Source organism: Tenrec ecaudatus, chromosome 17 (assembly GCF_050624435.1).
Source record: "Tenrec ecaudatus isolate mTenEca1 chromosome 17, mTenEca1.hap1, whole genome shotgun sequence".
Classification (NCBI taxonomy): Eukaryota; Metazoa; Chordata; class Mammalia; order Afrosoricida; family Tenrecidae; genus Tenrec; species Tenrec ecaudatus.
In genome coordinates, this window is record NC_134546.1 from 71,162,745 (window position 1) to 71,180,865 (window position 18,121).

Consider the following 18,121-nt stretch of genomic DNA (forward strand, 5'->3'; position numbering starts at 1 on the left):
AATTTTGTGGTCCAGGTTTACCTAAGTATAACTTACATGCATCGACCTTTATTTCTGTCAATGAATGTTTATCTTGTTGCCCCATGTTTAGGCATTACATAGATTTCTTCCATATCAGCACTATTGCTATTTTCTGCTCCTGAGTGTTTATTGCATGGTGCTGCCTTATGCATTGTATGATTTTAGAAGCACCCCGGACACTATCTGTCCTGCCAGAAACAGCTGCCGCAGTTGTGAAAACTAAGAGTGACTCCAATTACAAACCCTGTAAGAAATATCAAAGAAGAATTGATACATTTGGGTTATGGTGTTAGGGAATACCATTAAATATATTATGGGTGGTCTGAAGGACAAGCAGGTCTGTTTTCACATAAACACATCTTGAATATTTCTTTTTTTAAAAATCTTTTTATTGGAGGCTCGTACAACTATTATCACAATCCATACATACATACATTGTCTGAAGCACATTTGTACATGTGTTGCCATCATCCTCAAAAGATTTGCTTTCTACTTGAGCCCTTATTATCAGCTCCTAATTTTCCCCTCCATCACCGCTCCCCCTTCCATCATGAACCCTTGATAATTTATTACATTATTATTTTGTCATATCTTACACTGTCCGATGTCTCCCCACCCATTTTTCTGTTGTCCAACATCTTGAATATTTCTTGGAAGCATTCGAGTAAGAGTTCATTGCACTTATTTGGTCATGTCATCATGAGGAACTAGTCCCCGGAGAATAGTCTTGTGCTTAGTAAAGTAAAATGTCAATGAAAATAAGAGACTTTCAGTGAGAAGGCTGCAATGATCAGTCCAAACAGAGGAATGATTGTTAGGATAGTGCACGTCTGGGCAGCATTTCATCCTGTTCTACACAGGATCTCTGAGTTGAAGCCAACTCAAGCATACCCAAAAATATCAACACATGCAATATAATCCAGGTCACTGTAAGTTAAAATTACATAAATATACATGTGTGAGCATGTATGAATACATCTGCTTGCTTAGAGAAAATTTGGGACCCATAAGAGATTTTTCCTGGATTAAGGTTTCTTTAAGGATCCCTCTTGAGTAAAGTGGTTATGCTTTGGGCAGAGATCTGCACGTAAACAGTTTAAAATAACCAGATGGTCCATGGAAGAGAGGGCTTTTTACTCCTGTAAACAGGTATAGTCTCAGAAACTCACAATGGAATCACTGTTGAATTGGCATAGACTCTGTGGTGGTGTTTGGTGTTTTGGAATGTCTCTGGCTTTGACAACAAATAATTCTAGTTAGTACAGTCAATTGCAGACATATCAGGACATATAAGTGTGAACTCTGTTATATACATGGTCAAAGACAGACAAAGCCCATCCCAATGAAAAGGCACTTTCAGATACATGAAGATTCCCCAGAGTATATACATGACAATCCCTAGAGATGTGCTGAAATCATGGGGGAAAAACCGTAGCTTCTGAGAGGAAAGCATCCCTGACTCCTCTCTCATGCATGTCCTGGAACCATGGCCTGTTGCAGGGAGGTTTGTGTCTGGGCTCACACTGACTTACCATCACTGTGTCTCTAACACACTACACGGCTGTGTTCTCAAGATTCACAGAGCTCAGTTTTAAATAACTTGGCTCTTGGAAATGCCCTTTGTTGATGCTGACTCGGGACTGGAGAGATGGATTGTAATTTCCCATCATGTTATTACCCCAACTCACGCCAGGCCCTTTCCTGGAGCCTGGCAATCCAGTGCACATAACAGGTAAAGAGAATCCAGAGACAGCACAGGTGAGATACAAGGTCTGTGAGGGCTTCACCCGTCCATGGCCTGACTCTTGTTAGCTGCACCTGAGCCAGGACACCTGGCGATGAAGAGAAACAGAGTCATGTGCTCAAATGCTGCATCCCCAGACTTCATGTAGGAATCCCTGAAGCACTCACCTCCCAGAGTTGCCACCAGAAAAAACCCACACATGCTTCATGTTCATGTGGATAAGATTTAGGACACCCCAAAATGCTCTCCAGAGTAACGAGTATTTTGAATTTAAGTATATGCGTGCTGTGGCTTTATGTGGGTGCCGAAGAGGTATTTTCATGTTGGGTGTGCATTTGTACATCAAGGTGAACAGGATAAAGTGAGGCCCCTGGGTCTGCTCCTCCCACTCAAAGAATGCTGCTGGCAGCGCCTTTAGGGTAACCCAGATTTCTTCTGAAGTCTTCACTTTATCTGCTGCAGAGTTCTCTGAATCCACACAAGAGTGTAGTTTGTTCTGGGAGCTATATGCAGCCACAGAGCGAGAACATTTTTATTCCCAGTGATAGGTAGAGGCAGATATCAACACAGAGAAAGAAACAGACAGAAAGGAGGATAAATGACTATGTAAATAGATAGCTAATGAAAATATCCACCACACACCAGGGCCTATCTCTTCTGATTTATGACACCTACGTTAGTCTTTATTTAAACCATGGAATGTTGTGGTGTAATCAGACAACATCCAAATCACCAAAAATAATGCTACATTGGGTAACCATGTCTTTACTTAATTCAAATTTACTGCCATATGTCTTCATACCAAGTTTAACTCATGTGATGGTATTTTCAATTGCTTCATGTGCATGTGAAAGTTGAGCATTGAATAAAGAAGAATGAAGAATCATTGTATGTGAACTGAGGTGCTATTGAGGAATACTGGAATTACCACGGACTTTCAAAGGAACCAACCATGTGGATCGCAGAGTAAAGGTTAACTGATGAACCACTAGCAGCAGAAGCTCCGCAGGAGAAAGACTGGACTTTCTATTCCTGTAAACCATTAGTCATGGAAACCCACAGGGAGGTCGCTATTAGTCAGGACTGACTTAATGCTAGTGGTTTTGGTTTGGGCAAAGGAACAAACAAATCTTTCTTGGAGTCGTATATCCAGATTATTCCTTAGAAACAAGGATGATGGTACTTAATCTCACATTTTTTGAACATGATATCAAGAGAGCCCAGTACTTGGAAAAGGGTATCATACTTGGCAAATTAGAGGGCAGTCAAATAGAGTAAGGCCCATGAGGAGACGGAATGACAACAGCTTCAATAATGGGCTCAGAGTTATGAACCATAATGAAGATGACTCAATATTGTACGTTGGTTTGTTCTTTTGTGTATAGGGTTGTTGAGTTGGAAATGAATGAACTGACCTAACCCCCACAAAAAATAAAATGTACATAGTTAAGAGTGAAAGGGGTGGAGGTTAGCCTGTCAATCAGGTAGCAGCTTGATGACCTCTTTGGAGGCACTAAGGAGACAAAAAGCTCACTGGGGGAGGGACCATTCCCCCCCCCCACTAGACATCGCTTTTGACAAGCCACATGGAGAAAGGCTGATGGAGCCAGAGCCCTGGGAGTTGTAGGAGCCATGTGGAGACCCCTGCCAGCTCTGACGCGCTTCTACTGCCACTGGATTCTCAAGATGTTTCACCCATTGGCCTATGATCTTCCTGCATCCATCATTACTTGGCTGTGTGAGTGTAACAAAGAAATTATGGAGTAGTATTGTACATCTGGGCTAATATTGGGCTTATGGACTTGATCTGGACTGGGCTGGGGTGTTTTCTTAATACCCAATTGCTCTTGTATATAAAGTTTTTTCTTATACACGAGTGTCTATGAATTTGTTTCTCTAGTCTACATAGACTTACAAATATGCTGAAACCAATATTTATTGATACTTATATCCTGGAAAACTTATGGTTACATAAATTCATACAAAGTTCTCACACAGGATATTCATACAAGGATTGCATATGAATGAGACAAATAAGAATTGAAAAGAGATTGAGAATATTGAAGCACATGATGGCCTCCCTTTCATGGTTCTGCAATTTACTAGTTAAACTGAATACAAGCTCAGTGTATATACTACCAGGATCATCACCTACTTGTGTTCTCCTAAAGCCAGGCTGGCAGTTATTCACAAGGCATTTGAAGGGGCTGAGCTTGGAAATCATCCCAGATTTGTGGTCTCTGGATTAACAGACTAAATAAAATGTGGTCTTCTGTGATGTCTTCAAAAGCCACCAAGCTGTATGTAAAGATGGATAAAAAACAATGAGCATGTTAAGTGATATGTTCTTGAATGAAAAGATAGAAAAGGAAGTTAGTGGTGTCCCTCTTAAAATAAATAATATCTTCAAAAAGATCTGTTGCAGAAGCAGGACATCCAGAATTCTCATTGGAAGTTAAGAGACAGGTTTTTTAAAAAATCATTTTATTGGGTTTCGTACAATTCTTATCACAAACCTATCTTGGATAATGGAGCAGTGAGCTAATTTCTGGGTCAATACTTTGAAAGTATGAGTAATTTCACTGGAGAAAGACAAAGTTTCTATGCCCACACATAGTTACAATACAAGAAACCTCCGGGGAATTTCTACCCACAACTTTAAAGTTACTCTGTGTTGGAATCATTGCTGTTTTTTTTTTTAAGCTGATCAATTTGTATTTATTTTAACATTTTACTAAATAAAGCCAAATAGTCTATTGACCTCATGGTGTTGGGTTTGGGGCAGGGGGTGGGTGGCCTCCGTCCTCTTTGGCCCCCACACTGCTGCCCCTCCCGTGACTGCAGTTGCACAAGGATTCCTGAGAAGTCCACGCCCCCAAACCAAGAGAGAGGGACATACGAGGGGTTTTTACAAACAATTATAAAAAAGAGCTATAGGTCGTTGGGACGGGGAAGCAGCCCCAAACCGGCTGTGGCAGGGGAAGGCTGGAACCCAATGGGGGAGTAGCAGCATGGGTGGACCTCAGGTCCCACCACAGATGGCCCTGCCCCAGCCCTCCCCATGGAGACCATAAATAACTTAATAGCAATGTCCTTGGTAGGGGCAGCTCCCGGCATGCAGTGGTGCAGCTGAGCCAGGCAGGCGCAGCCCCAGCCCTGGGGGATCACAAGATACCCCGGGGCTGCTTCAGGGCAGTGTGGTACTTGAGGGCAGAGGACCCATAGCGGCAGGACAGGTCCTGGTGGAATTCCTCCTTCAGGGCCCGCAAGCAGTGGCCGTAGGTGGGGTTGGAGCGGAAGCTGGAGATGCCCAGGCTAGGCGCGTGGGGCATGTGAATGGTAAACCCTTCCGGCAGGACCAGGAACTCATATTCCTAAGCGTCCAGCTCCTCCATGTGGGCCACCTTGTTCCAGCCAAAGCCCACAAAGCGAGCATTGTAGCGGGACAGTCACGTGGCAGCACCACGTAAGGCTCGTAGTCCGCTGCCCACTGGGTACGGGGCCTGTGCCGCCCTCCAGCGGGCATAGTCCGTGGGCGCATGACCCTGGGGCCACACGTCGCACCTGAAAGTGAAGAGAGCACCAGTGTCCAGCAGGGCCAGCAGCTCGGCCTCGGAGTAGGGAAGCGGAGGCGGTAGTGCAGGCTCTCGAAGGGTGGCTCCCCAGCTCCAGCTGCTCAAGGGAGGCCCTGAGGGAGTCGCAGAGGGAGAGGGCATGCAGGAAGTCGATGTCGCTGAGGAAGACATGGGACGTGAGGGCCTGGGCCAAGGCCACGTTGCGCAGATGGTTGACCGGGTTAGAGGGGCCCCTCCGGGTACACCATGTGGTAGGCCACGTTGCGCCACACCGAGAGCACCGGTGAGCCCTCCACAAAGCGCAGGAACTGCTGGGCCTCGGCGTCGGCCAGGTCAGTTGCACAGGACTTCCAGCATCTGCAACTGGTCCAAGGAGAGCTGGGCCACCAGGGTGATGTTGTGGCGCCTGGGCAGTGACAGCTCAAAAGGCAGGAAGGTGAGGTGCGCACAAGCCACAGTGAACCGCTGCTGCTGGAACTCAAAGCTGGCCGCGTCCTCATCTAGCTGTGCCAGGGGGGGCTGCAGTTGCGCAGCCTGAGGTGGGGGCTGGCTTGGGCAGCCAAACAGTACTCTGCGCAGCAGGTTTCCGTCGTATTCCAGGAAGGGCAAGTGGAGGTTGCGGAAGAATTCCACATGCTTGTCTTTCACCCGGAACTTCTTTGGCGAGTTCCAGGGCATCACCTTCAGGTCTGACGCCTCAGAGTAGCAGTGCTCAGCCAGCGTGTGGTCAGCCAGCTGCATGTCCCAGGTGCAGGGCAGCAGCAGCACCAGCCCTGGGTGATCCTTGAGGACAGCATTGACGATGCCCTGGTGAGCCAAAGAGGTGGCTGACAGGGTGAGGAGCACTGTTCTCGCAGTTGCTTCCACATCTACTCCCAGCCAGCCTGCCGAAGCCAGTCTAGTCTCAGGAGGATGACGCCTGTGTTAAATCCATACCCAAGGCGGCCTAGGGCCTGTGGTTCTTCCAGAGGTTGCCCAGGTACCAGTCACTCTGGTTCTCCACAAGACCAATCATCTGCTTGTCAGAAAAGTGAGCAAAAAATGCCCAGAGCTCCGCGATGTCAGAGCAAAGGTGACGTCTGTGTTGAGGACAATGACCCGGGCCAGGTCAGAGGGCAGGGCACCGGGCAGCACTAGTTTCAAGAGCCCATAGAGGCCAGAATAGTGGGTGTTGGGGATCCAGGAGACCTGGGACTGGAACTCATCAGCGTTGTAGAAGCTGACTCGGATGGCAGGTACCATCCACGTGTGGAAGTGTCTCCAGGATGTTCCTGGCCACCGCGTCTGTCACCAAGTGGAGGTTCAGGGCGTTTCTCCTGTAGAAGAGTAGGGATTTGACCGGGGTGACCACATCCCCGCTGGAGTTATAGCCTGCACATATGATGGCCACATGCAAAAGCTCGCACTTGGGCAGCAGTGACCGCAGTGGGACACAGGCCGAGCTGTTGTGGTCCCACGGCAGGGCTCTGTCTAGCACAGCAGGCCCTCACAGTCGCCCTTAGTCCAGGTCCGGGCCAAGCAGGTAGAAGCCGAGCAGCAGCAGCAGCAGCGCCCGGTGAGCGCCCTAGTGGGCAGCAAGGCCGCCCAGACGGGCGCTCTGGGCGGGGTGCGCCCCCCTCCCGCCCCCCGGGCTGCAGGCTCCAGCACGGGCCCTCAGGAGCCAGCGGGGAAAGCTGGGGGCCAACCCTAAGCAGCAGGGCCTGAAGGCCGCCTGTCCTGCCTCCGCAACTCCTCGCCACCCTCACCTGCTCCTGCGGCCCGACTGGCCCAGCAGTCCCTCCCGGAATCATTTCTATGGCAGTGAGTTTGTATCTTTTGTTTTTGGTCTCTTGGAAGAAGTACAGGACAAATGCTATTAAAAAGCAAAGATGATGAGGTATCATCCTCAATACATGGGCCATGTTATAAATGGGATCCTCTGAAGAAAGAGACACAATTGTTTGTTTTTAAAAAAAGTTCAAGAAAAATAAACCACCTTCAGTGGCTGTGTTAATAATAGCACAATAATTGTGTTAATTATGTAAGGCAAGGTAAAGATACTGCAAGCCTAGGAAATATTTTTCTGTGGAACAAAGGGCCATTACCAGTGAGGAATGTTTCTGCTGGGCTTTTTATCAACATAAATAAATATAAGGAATAGGAATTCTGACTTATTGACCAACTGGACACATTTCAATCAGACTCATTCTTTTGATGAAGCCATGAGAAAATACGTCCAACAGTGTAAGAGCCACATCTGCCATCTTTAAAAATCTAAAGAAAATATGTCACTGCCTGACGGAATAAAGAAAACTAGTGAAGAAGTAATGGTGACTCTGAACGAGCTAAGAATTCATGTCCTCTGATAGATCTTTATATTTGGACTCTACTCAGGAAATTTATTGCACATTTCAAAAAACCAAGGCCCAAACTGGGATGCTGATACCTTATATAACAAGCCTCAAGGCACATAAGGAAGACCATCACAGTTATCCAGTGCTTGGAACCACATATGCATTTGATAGCAATAGACTGCTTCAGAAAGCTCCATCCCTTGTTGCCCGCCCATCACACTTTTACCTTATAATGTAACCTCAGGTTTCCAGTGATTCCTATCTGACCTTACTCTGTATAATGCAAATGTCCTAGGTTTCTGTCACACTCACCATTTTGTAGTACCCTTCAGGAAGTCAAATCAATGCACTCCCTAAATCAAAAGCAGAGACACTAGGAAATTTGGATTCAGGTGAATGGATTTGGTTCACAACCATTCAGAAGTTCAAATCCTTGTGATGCTTAAGTGTGCAAGACAGCAGTCCTACGTTTCTGGCTCCCTAGACTGGCCTGTATTTTGTTATGTGTGGCCAATCTGCAACCTGAAACAGAAGAGGAGTGATCACTTAGGTATGTCAGGTTGTGGGCCTACACTTCTTGCCCTAAGGACTGACCACCCTGTGCCCCTGAGCTGAAGATTAGGATTCAACCTGAGGTATTTATTTCAAAGAGAGAACCCATGCTATCCTAATAGAGTCCATTCTTCTCTTCATCAGGTCCCCTTCATTGACATTCATGGAACAGAAGCAGGTATTTCCTAGTCTCAGAGGATAAATGGATTCCAGGTGTTCCTGAAAGGCCATTATGACCCTGGATTACTGTATAGCCTTGGGAATTCAATGCTTAAGTTGAGTGTTGACCTAGGTTTTGAATGGTTGACTTCAAAGAGGAACCCACACACTTTAATTTGTTATCAAAATAGGTGAATTTTCAGGAAGAATCTGTTTTCAAGCCAAGTCAATAAACTCATTGCTACAATATTCTTATGCTAGTTTTATTGCTATAAAACATTTACAATGTACTTTAAAATTTTACAGAATTATGAGGTGTGATCAATTATTTCAGTGCTGATACTATCTGTGTACCTTTCTACCCACAATTTCTCCCCCTTTACATTTTTTTATCCTTTCCCCTGATTATCTCACTATAACACCCACATCTCACCCATAGTTTTGGACATCTGGGGAGAGATAAAAAGCTAGTATCTTGGAACCACTTGTGAAACTTGCTGGACCAGGAGCCTGGAGGGGTAGGAACACAAAATGAATGTGACGGGAAGAGGCTAAGCTGTGATAAAGTAGGGAGAGATTAGCCTGAAGTGGCTAGTTAGATATCCTGGTTTGATGTCATTGACATTGCCCTTTTCAACCCCCAGAGAGTTTCTTAGTCAGGGAGGTGTGAAGTGGCAGTTATTTGACAGGGGTGTATGTTTGTGCCCCTATAAAACTAGTATGCAAGTCAGGCTACTAGAAAAATACACAATTTATCTTTGACTCTGTCATGTCCAGTCGTCATAAATATTTGGAATATAAGGCTCACCATTACCCTAGGTCTAAGTCCAGGTTTCAATCTCAGAGCTCTGAGGCAGGCTGGTAAAGGAACAAGGTTGGACCTACTTGATCAACATTCATTCTTTTTTTAAAAATCATTTTATTATGGGCTCATACAACTCTTATCACAATTCGTACATACTTCCATTGTGTAAAGCACATTTATACATTCACTGCCCTCATTATTCTCAAAACGTTTGCTCTCCACCCATTCCCCTGGCATCAGGTCCTCATTTTTCCCCTCCCTGCACACTCCCCCCTCCCTCAGGAACCCTTGATAATTTATAAATTATAATTTTGTCCTAACTTGCTTTGTCCCATGTCTCCCTTCACTCACTTTTCTGTTGTCTGTCCCCCAGGGAGGAGGTCACATGTAGATCCTTGAAATCAGTTCCCTCTTTCCAACCCACCCTCACATTTTCTTCCCAGTATCGCCAATCACACCACTGGTCCTGAGGTGATCATCTGCCCTGGATTCCCTGTGTTTCCAGTTCCCATCTGTACCAGTGTATATCATCTGGTCTATCCAGGCTTGCAAGCCCATTTGTAGGCCACTGGACATCCCCTTACAGAAGGGTCTTTGGGAGGAGACAGGCCAGTCAGGGTGCGATGTAGAAACGATGAAAAATATAACTTTTCTCTAGTTCCAAAAATCTTCCTCTCCCCCCCTCCACTGTCATGATCTGAATCCTACCTTGATCAGCATTCTTAATCTAAGTTGAGTAATTTTGACTCCTTCCAGAAAAAGTTAGTTTATGAAAAAAATCCCCCCAAAACACCCCATATGGTGATAGTCAGGAGATCTACAGCTACATTGCATTGCATGAATCAGGGGAACAACACCTCTTTACAGTGCTGGAAAGATGTTACATTGAGGAAGAAAGCTAATGGCACCCAGCTATCAAAAGATATAGCATCTGGGGTCTTAAACCTCGAAGATAAACAAGTAGCCATCTAGGTCAGAAGCAACAAAAGCCCACAAGGAAGAAACACATCAGCCTGTGTGACCACGAGTTGTCAAAGGGATCAGTATCAAGCATCAAGGAACAAAAAAAACTCATATCCTTGTAAATGTGGGTGAGTGCAGAGGGGACTCTCAAAGCCCATCAGTAGCCAACCGGACACCCCCTTACTGAAGGGTTGTGGCGGGGAGATGAGCCAGTCAGGGTGCAGGGTAGCAACGATGAAACATATAACTTTCTTCTAGTTTTTAAATGCTTCCTGCCCCCACTATCATGATCCCAATCCTACCTTAAAAATCTGGCTAGACTAAAGGATGTACATTGGTACAGATAGCAACTGGAAACAGGGAATCCAGGACAGATGACTCCTTCAGGACCAGTGATGAGAGTGGCAATGCCTGGAGGGTGGAGGGAATGTGAGGTAGAAAGGGGCAACTGATTACAAGAATCTACGTATAGCTATATCTACGTATAGCCTGGAGGATGGACAGCAGAGAAGAGGGCGGGGAGAGACATCAGACAGTGTAACATGACAAAATAATAATTTATGAATTATGAAGGATTCATGAGGTAGGAGGTAGTGGGGAGGGAGGGGGAAAATCAGCAGCTGATATTAAGGGCTCAAGTAGAAGGCAAGTGTTTTGAGAATGGTGATGGCAACAAATGTACATATGTGCTTGTATGTATGGGTTGTGATAAGAATTGTACGAGCCTCCAAAAAATGATTTTTTTAAAAAAGATTATTACCTTGAGGATTGAGTTCACCTGACTAAAACATGCTATTGTCAATGACTTCCTCTGCATGGGAAAGATGGGAACTGAATTAGGCAGGCAGAAGAACCAATGTGGTTGAGTTATAGTTCTGGCCAAGAATGTCCCAAGTACCATGAATAGCCATGGTACAAACTAGTGTGTCTTGGCAGAAGTAATATCAGAGAAGTAATATCAGAGGACTGCTTAGCGGTAAAGATGGTGAAAGTTCGTATAATATACTTTGTACAAGTTATCAAGAGAACAGTCCCTGGAGTAAGACATTAAGTTGGGTAAAGTAGAGGGGCAGTGAAAAATAGGAATCCCTCAATTGAATGGACTAACAACGTGACTGCAACAATGGGTTCATCCTAAATTGTGAGGTTTGCACAGGAGAGTGCAGTGCTTTGTTCTGTTGTTCACTCGGTCCCTGTGAGATGGAACTGACTCCATGAGAGCTAATATGACACCATCCCCAGAAACCACAAATAAACACCCAAGACATGCACAAAAACACACTAGTGTGCTAGTTATATTTACCAAGTTCTTATTTCTCTTATTAAAAGAGGGAAGAAGTTTCTTTAGTTAAAAAAAGGAACAAACAAGGTGACAACAAAATCAGTGAGGACTTCCTACCCCTCATAATATCATTCTTTTGGAGGTCAGCTGAAGGCAATTCTCTAAGCTCCACACGGGATGCCATATGACAGAGTGTTTTCATGAATGTGGGCTCTAGTGTAAGGACAGCACACAGTCATCGGTTGTGACATTTTGTCTTTCAAGGGAAGTGTAAATCATATAGGCCTCTACATTGAGGGGTCAGCTGGAAGATCACAGGATCCAGCAGAACAAGAGACTAATGATAGTTGAGTGGGTTTCAGGCTGCTTAAAAGGTCTATGTGCAATTCAATCAAAATAAAATTTCATGAGGCCCTTCCTGCCTAACTGTAAGATAGATGAAAATTAAAGATTCTGGCATCTAGAGACCAGATTATTCACATATGATGAATAAACACTTCTCCCCGTTTTGTTTGTTTGTTTAAGTTCAAGTTATTGGGCTCACACATAAAAATAGTTTTGAAAGAACACTTACTAATACTTTCTAGGAGATGAGAAATAACCTGTTATCAATGTCCCTGTTGGCCTCATCTGAGACTTCAGGCTGCTTCTGTCGCAAAAGGTGCATAGACTGGCATCAGGTGGGGCTTAGTCATTTTTCTCACCACCACTTGGGAGAACGACCAGGAGGTCCATTCAGGCAACTGGCTGGAGATGCTGCGATGAGCACATGCACCTTGGGTACCTCCATTAGGAACCCTGTCCCCTTCCTCTGGGACCGAGTGGGGATGTAGTTACTTTTCTCGTCGCCACTTGGGAGGTCAACTGGAAGGTCCTGTTAAGGCAGCAATAGATTGCAGGGAGGGAGCTGCTGTGCTCGATGGGAAACGCTGACCAAGAAGCAGGTTGTCTACCAAGTTTAGCACCAGGATCCCAACAACATGAGGTATGTGACAGGCGAGTATGGGGCTGCCACCTCTCTGGTCCCAGCGCACAGTGGGGACTTGCATCCACAGAGAGCCACAGCCCACGGTGGCAGGGTTGGAGGTTATCCAAGCCCAATGGAGGCTCCCTGAGGTGTCCTATCCTTTCTGCAGTTTAAGAATCTTTCTGTCTTAATCCCACAGATGGCAGCTTCGCCCCATTGGCTCCTCAACTAAGCACAGACACCCAATGGAACCTGTGGTTCCTCTCCTTCTGAGCAAGGTTACCATAGAAACAACACATCACCATTAGGGTAAAACGAATCTGTCTCAAGACGGTCTAAACCCAGCTCACGTATCCCATTAGTGGTTGAATCATCCAATGCTTGGTGAATTCTGCTTCACAGCAATAAAAAGAGCTGACATCAAAGGAACAAAAAGTGAAGTCGCTGTGAATGGTTGGTCGCAACAAGCCAGTTATCCCTGTGTTAACTTTTCTGACACCTCTTGCTTAAAACCCCAAAGGTCAGAAGGATCATGAGGCCCCACTTTCATGGTCTGCATTCGTACTGAAAAGCAAGATCAAGCGAACTTTTTCCCTTCTTCTCCACAAGAGCTTCTGTCCTCCCTGAGCTCGCCTTAGGACACCTGCATTTCCTTTTCCAGGTGTACTGTCCCAGTCGAACAACCCACCTGACCCCGCTAAGTCCCTGCCTGCCCGGGGAGGGGCCCCAAGGAGACTGCAGCTAAGGCTCAGAGGAAGCACAGTAAGAAATGCCAGCGAAGAGCAAGGAGACCTACTCTGTGTATGTGCACAAGGTGCTCAAGTAGGTTCACACTACTCCAACATCTCGTCCAGGGCCATGGGCATCGTGAACTCGTTGACCAATGACACCTTCGTGCACATCACCCACCAGGCATCTCAACTCCATATTCCAAACTGCTTGAACATCACGGCCTGGGACATCCAGACGGCTGTGCACCTGCTACTACCTGGACAGCTGGCCAAGCGCGCCATGGCTGAGGGCACCAGGGCCATTGCCCACTACACCAGCTCCAAGGAAATTGTCCTTCAGCCTCACAACGTTCAAAACCCAAAGGTCCGTTTCAGGGCCACTTCTGTTATCGTCCCAGAGAAAGAAGTCCTAGTGTTTGGTTTGATTGTTTCGCTTTGGTTTTTGACTCATGCATAGTTTATTTAGTTCGATAGTTTTCATGATGGAGACCTTCTTTTCTTTTTGAATACCTTTTGGGGCACTTAATGCTCATATCCCACAATTCAGCAATTCAAATATCTCAAGAAGAATTGTACAATTAGTACAACAATCAACTTCACATTATCTTTTTTCCACCACGATTATAGCGCCTTTAAAAAGACTCTTGTCGTCACCATTAGTTTAGTGCTCAGTTCCCTCCTTCTTTCATTCGTTGCTCCCCAAATCTTTACTCCCCAAATTCCCTCCCCTTCCCCAACTCAGACACTACCCACCCCCAGCCAGACATCCCCTACAAACCCTCCCATCATTTCTTATCTGTAGGCATCCACTCCTGTGCTTCACAAACTGAGAAACCCAACAGAAACGATAACGAACAGAAACAAAATTTGGTGGGAAGTTAAAAACAGTAATATATAGATAAAATTATAAACACGGAGTAAGAAAAAAGGCCACTATCAATATTTTAAAGCCAGGGAAGACGTTTCCGTCACAGACCAGCAAGAGATCTTGCGCCTAGAACAGACTCTGGTCGGGTCCAGAGGGAGGTCAGCAGAACAAGACCCCGGGCTCACCTTTGAGCTGAGGAGGCGCAAGGAGTCTCGAGAGGGAAACGAGGGCGGTTAGGAAACCCGCAAAGAGAGACTCAGGGAACCCCGAAGCCCCAAAAGCCAGCCGGGATCCCCTTTCTCCAACAGGGACTCCCACCATGAACCCCAACCAATCCGAAAGCGGGGAAATAGGACCTGCCTCGGGGACACCCGCCCACCTCTCACCAAGAGAAGCGCTGGCAGGGCTCCTGGGGGAGAGAAAGGGCGCTTGCACCCTAGTCAGCTGGACTAAAACAGCCTCCGCCCACACACATGTCCCGGAGCCCAGGGCCTCCTACCTGGGAGCGCCGGCAACAGGGTGCTCAGGCTGTGGGCGCTTCTCGGGCACCTCGAGCAGAGCACGGACAGTGGGATCCTCGCTGTGAGTGGCAGTTCAGTATAAGACACCGCCACTTCCGGCCCTTTCTGGGCGTGACCCGTAGGGGGAGGAGCTGGCGGGGTCAGGGAGGAGTAGGATCTCTGCCTTCACTTCCTCTCAAGGCAGCCCTTGCCCCGCCCATTTCTGCTGAGGCACCAACTAGGTCGCCTGGTGAGGGAGGGCGTGTTTTGCTCTTTAAAATGAGCTGTGTTGATAACTATTTTGTATATTTAACCACGCGTTTTTGGTCTTCAAGTAGAACAGTTTAAATAACTGAAGAATGGATCCCTGATTTTCCAAAAAGTCTCATTCAATAAAGTATGTTATTCCCTGAAGCCAGCATTATTAAAATTCTATCACAATATGAATTCAGTATTTGTATTAAATGCACTAATCCCTCCCTTATTTTTGTTATAACTTTGTCTTGGAAATATTTTGCCATTTACTAGGACATATCTATATATTTTTCATAATAATTATTTCTTTTTTGCTTCATATCATATTTATTGCGGGGCCAGTTGACAGGGATCTTGAGATTAGGCGGCAGCAGACAGACCGACAGTAGCTGGGGTCTCAGCGTGCTGAGTAGAAGCAGTCTGAGCGTCAGAGGTGAGGCGGGTAGTCCTGGGTCACAGGGCTCCTGCGATTCCAGCATTACTCAGGGTGCCAGGAGACGTCGCCTCGGCGCCTGGGCGCGGGAGTCTCCAGGCGTTTCACCCGCAACAGTGCACCCAGAACGCCCTCAGGTGGCCCCTCAGGGCCCAGATCCTGGTCTGCTGCCGGCGGATGCGGCGAGGGGCTGCCACGGTCTCAAGGTCCGGGGTTCCCGTGAGGAGCCGTCCCAGTAAGTACCTCAGCAGCTCGGGATGCACATCCGGGGTGTCATCGCCGGCGTCCTCGGCGTCAGGGGGCCGAGTTCTGAGCACAGACGCGGGGACAGGGGCCAGCTGAGCGGCTAGGGCAGCGGGGTCCAGGCGGGCGCGAAGCAGGGGGCCGCGGGGTCGTCGTCCAGGCTCAGCGCCGCGGGGTCCGCCGCCCGAGGGGCGCCCCAGAGCCGCAGCAACTGCGCCAGGACTGGAGCTTGCTGGTCCTCCGCCTCCTGCGCCCTGGCGCGCGCCCGCTCCTGCCATTCAGCCTCCAGCAGGTGGGCCAGCTCCCGTGCCAGCTCCCGCATCGCCCCCGCCGCCTCCCCGCCCACCCCCCCCCCCCCCCCGGGCAGTGCCCGACAGAAGCGGCGGGGAGCGCCAGTCTCAGCCATGGGCGGCAAGGGGGCCCATAATAATTATTTCTAATATAATGATTGCAGAGGCAGCTTTTGTTAGAAATCATTTATCTTGCCTGAACCAAAGTGAACATTATAGTCTGATGTAAGTAGACTACTTATTATACAGAATTGTTTAGTAATTATTTTTAAATTCTTGTACTTGGCATTTTTCAGAAATGTTGGAATGATATTAGCTATTATTCAATGAGACCCACCCATAGGTGTCCGATACCTGCCAGGAATGGTGGCTTATTATTATTATTAAATTGATCATCTGAGAATATTTTCAGTAGTAACATGTAATTTTCCAGAATTAAGCCAATCTACTTTTTTTGAGCTAATAAACTTATACACTATTATCTCTATATATCCCTTGAATATAAATGATGAAAGGAGGAAAATGTGTATTCATTTGTGGATGAAAAATTATAGAAAAGAAAATCTTAATCTTTTTTTCTGAATATTGCCAGCAAATGACATATTGGCTCTCTATTTTAAAGGTAAATCATACCATTCTGAGGAGGCCAGGGAAGAGAGCAGAACTTTTAATCTATGAGAGTAGAATAATTGAGTTTCAAATACTTCACTGAGAAATGTAATTAAAAAGTAAAATGTTTTCCTTTTTTTCCCACAACTTTTGGAAGACTATGATCCTGAGGGAAGGAGAAGGGGGGTATGTTGCACAGAAATTATATTAATTGTTGTGCATTTCAAGGAAGATTCAGCATTGCCATTGGGTGTTCTAATTGGAAAATTCTCCTCTAGAGATGACAGACTATTTCTTGTGCTCCTCATTTTAATTGGGGCTTCCTCTTTTGGTTTGATATCTCTGCATAATGTAGGCGATGGGTTCTGTGGTCCTTTGTGCGTACTGTAGTTTGACAAAATGGCAGGCCATTCTTAGGCCTGGCACACTCTTGATAGATGTTTATGTAGAAAACCTAGTTTTTAAATTTATTTTCCCTCTTACCATATGTATAGATGTTTGGGATATATTTCTTCTGTTGATTACATTGAGTTGGGTATTTCTCAACCTACTGACATTCACATATGAGACAACTTCCAATTTATTACTTACCCTGAAGTCATTCAAGACTCTTGTCTACACTTTCTATTTATTGTATATTCTATAATGAATGTTGGATTTAGAGTGTGAACATGGCAAAGGTAATTTCATTTTTGTATTCTAACTAGGACCAACAACTCTGTTTTTTCAATAGAATGTGAGCACATGTTTTCTTATAAACTTTTATAATTAATAGTGTGATAGACAAGATAGTTTTCATGTTGAAATATAATATGTGGTTCATTTTGCATAAGCATGAATATAAATCAAAGAGAAGTGTAATACTAAAAAACAAGAAATGAAAATAATGAAGTCATCTTTATGAATGTCACAGAAAGCATGTTCTCCCTTTATTTCCTGCTTAATAGAGGTTGATTTCCTGTTAATAGACGTTACTGCTCTCAACCCAGATTAGGTGGGTGATAGGATTGAGATGGAAAAACCCTTGCTTACAGTGAAACCTTATACATGCCAAATAAACATTTTTTGTAAACTGTTTTTCTCTATATATTTGTAAGTGATGAGGTAGCAGTCCCTGGTGACACAAAGTTCACGATCGTGGATGCTGTTTGAAAGGTGAGCAGGTACCACCCACCAGCTGGCCCCTTGCACAATTAAACTGACAATCTGTGTCCAAAAAGATTACAGTTTAGAGATCCCTATGGGGAAGTTCCAGTCTCTAGTAAAGGGTGACCTTTAGTCAAAATGGACGATACATATACAAAACAACATGTCATTTTCAAATATGATGCAGTTTGGATTCTCCCTAAAAGATATTAAAACACATGTTTCTTCCTGGGGCTCCTAATCTGAATTCTAGTCCTAGTCAACTGTTTTGGATAATGGCAAGTTTGCTCTTTATGACAGCTTAGGTATCATAAATAATTTTCAATTTGTCTTTTTAACTTGGCAGATTATCTTGAGGCCTCTGGCTTCACATATTAATTTCATTATATTTTGAAATTACTTAATTGCTATTTATGTTTTCTTTATTCATTGCTACACTTGACTTATTCTCTATTAGAATGTGATCATCTCTAAGTCTCCTCATTATTTTTTAAAAAAGAATAAATTTTATTGAGGGCTCTTACAGTTCTTGTACCCATACATCAATGGTATCAAGAATATTTGTACATATGTCAAATCATTTCCTAGACATTTCTTTTCTTCTTTTTAAAATAAATTTACTGGGCGCTCGTACTACTCTTATCA

The 18,121-nt window shown here is 45.4% G+C and overlaps 2 pseudogenes; both read right to left on the bottom strand.

Annotated features, from left to right (window-relative positions):
* Positions 1 to 4,929: 4,929 nt before the first annotated feature.
* LOC142430492 (xylosyl- and glucuronyltransferase LARGE2 pseudogene) lies at positions 4,930 to 11,063 on the bottom strand (annotated as a pseudogene).
* A 4,174-nt stretch (positions 11,064 to 15,237) lies between these two features.
* LOC142430493 (proSAAS pseudogene) lies at positions 15,238 to 15,855 on the bottom strand (annotated as a pseudogene).
* Positions 15,856 to 18,121: the final 2,266 nt, after the last annotated feature.